Here is a 2,619-nt window from a genome sequence, read left to right as displayed (position 1 = left end):
TGTGTGCATATAGCCCATTGAATAGGTGTACCTAATAAACTGGACAATGAGTGTCTCCCTGCTGAAAAAAACAGCAAACCAGCAAGAACAACATAATGTTGTGTTTTGATGCTGGTTTGCTAGTGAACACCAGCTAAACCAGCATCAGCACCAGCATTAGCACCAGCTAAACCAGCACCAAACCAGCATTAGCACCAGCTAAACCAGCATAAGCACCAGCATCCCATGCTGGTCATACCAGCATATGTTGTGCTTTTGGTGCTGGTATGCTGGTGACCACCAGCTAAACCAGCATAGACCAGCATAATTCCCATGCTGGTCCATGCTGGTTTGATGCTGTTTTTTTCAGCAGGGTCTGGCTTTTTCATTAAAGATCCTACAGACCATTTCTTACTGATCATAAAGTCCATGAGAGAGCAGTGAAAGATAAACATCATCCTACACTAAAATAAAAATTGTTGGATTTACGTAATTCAATTATAGACACTGGTTCCACATGATTAAAATAAGTTATCTTAAAATAAAATTATAAGTATCTGCAGAGTTTATTTTATGAAAACTTATTTCAATTATGTGGAACCGGTTTTAATAATTGAATTACATAAATCTAACGATTCTTTTTGAATTGTAGTTTAACATCGATGCAACACGTATCTCAATAAAAATACAGTTAAAAATACTGTACATCCATTACAGTGTAGTTTTAGTCACATTTTCATATATTGTACAATACAGCACCTAAACTAAGACACAGTTGTGACATTTTGTATTGATATATGCACAAAAGAGATTTCATTAAACAATCAGTTTAAGTGAACTAGTTTAGATCTAGAATAGTTTACATGTCAGTGTAATTACACTGTTATTACATGTACTGTATGTTTACAGTTTTTAATCTATCCATTAATCTTTCATTTCAAGTATGAGTCCTTAATAGTAGTAACATGCTATCATTCATATAACACATATAGTTTATTATTTATTAATACATCACAGTAGGCCTACTATAATTTTTTTATTTAACATTATTAAGACATACAGTAAGTGCATGCAATACTGAAGTAATATGTCTTTCAATCTATATTCATTCAGGTTAACTGTTTTGTTTCAAGCATTAAAATATGCTAAAGATATTGTTTGAGTTAAATTATGTTTATTTTGTGATGGATGAGAAGCACATGTATAACCTAAAACCTACAAAATGTGCAATGTTATTGTCTAGACTATAATATTGATGTCTAGTTATAATTTAATAAAATAATGCTGTAAAATATACATTTGAAATAATATAAACAGGTTTCCCAAACAAAACATTGTACAGTCAGCACAATGTTTGCCTTGATATACATGAAAGACTAAATATTTACTCTTATTATCATCTACAAAAGACTGCTTCAGCAAAATTTTAACTGTTAAACAACAGGAAAGCTTTTAAACAGAACTCACCGATCAGTAGTGAAAGAGGCAGTAAGAGATTAAAGAGCAAGAAGACTCGGATGTCTCCTGACATGTTTGACTCTCACGCTGTCTTCATTCAGTCTGCTGGAGTAAAACTGTGAGCAGCAGTGAAGATGAAGGATCACGTCATCTTCATCACCTGCTCTACACTCATAAAGTACAAACACATGGATAGGTATAACACACACAAGCTAAACCATTCTCTACAGATCAAGAATAAGCTGCAAAAAAGACCTAAAGAGATGATGTATTTTATAAAAACACATTTAGTATGACAAACAAATACAATAACAATTTTATAACCCTGCCCTTAAACAAACACACTTTTGTCTATCTATCTTCAAAAAAGAGACAACATGAGGAAAATATCTTTTTAGACTTCAGAAGTGACCATTAAGATAAATGATGTTTAATGCTTCACATCTTAGCTGTACTTCATTACTTCAGCTTTAGTAACTGTATGCATCAGAATATCTGTGCAACCCTGCATTAAAGGCGGAGTCCATGATGTTTGAAAGCCAATGTTGATATTTGAAATCACCTAAACAAACACGCCCCTACCCCAATAGAATCCGGGCCTTCTGTTGATAGACCCGCCCCACACATACGCAACCCGGCGTTTGATTTGATTTTATTGGCTATAAGTGTGTTTTGGTAGTCGGCCCGTCTCCTTTTCCAACGCGTTTTTCAAACATCGTGGACTCCGCCTTTAAGAGACTGCTTACATTTGAAGAGTTTGGTTACAAAACGAGATAACTCTTATTTTTAAAATTGTTCAGAAATCTCATTTTTTGATTGTGCATTCAATTAATATCAATCAAACTGTAGTTGGTTTGTTTTTATTTAAGCCTAACAAAAAATACAGCTAAATAGCACAAAAATCGCAATAAAAACATGATAATATAATAATAAACATGTTTTGACAAAATAAATTAAGTTATTTGGTTTTGTAACCAAACTCTTCATTTGTTGTTATTCTTTTGGTTGCTTTGTTTTTTCTCTGTTTTTTTTCTCTTTCTTTGTATAAAAATTTGACTGATTTTGATTATACTTTCATTCAGGTTATCACAATCAATTACTATTATTGCCAACTTTGTAAGAAGAGAAGATGTGAAAGATGTACAAAATATGTAAAAAAAAAAAAAAACTTGTGTGAATACA

The sequence above is a fragment of the Misgurnus anguillicaudatus genome, chromosome 17 (assembly GCF_027580225.2).
Source record: "Misgurnus anguillicaudatus chromosome 17, ASM2758022v2, whole genome shotgun sequence".
NCBI classification, from domain to species: Eukaryota; Metazoa; Chordata; class Actinopteri; order Cypriniformes; family Cobitidae; genus Misgurnus; species Misgurnus anguillicaudatus.
Note: the sequence above shows the minus strand (reverse complement) of the source record.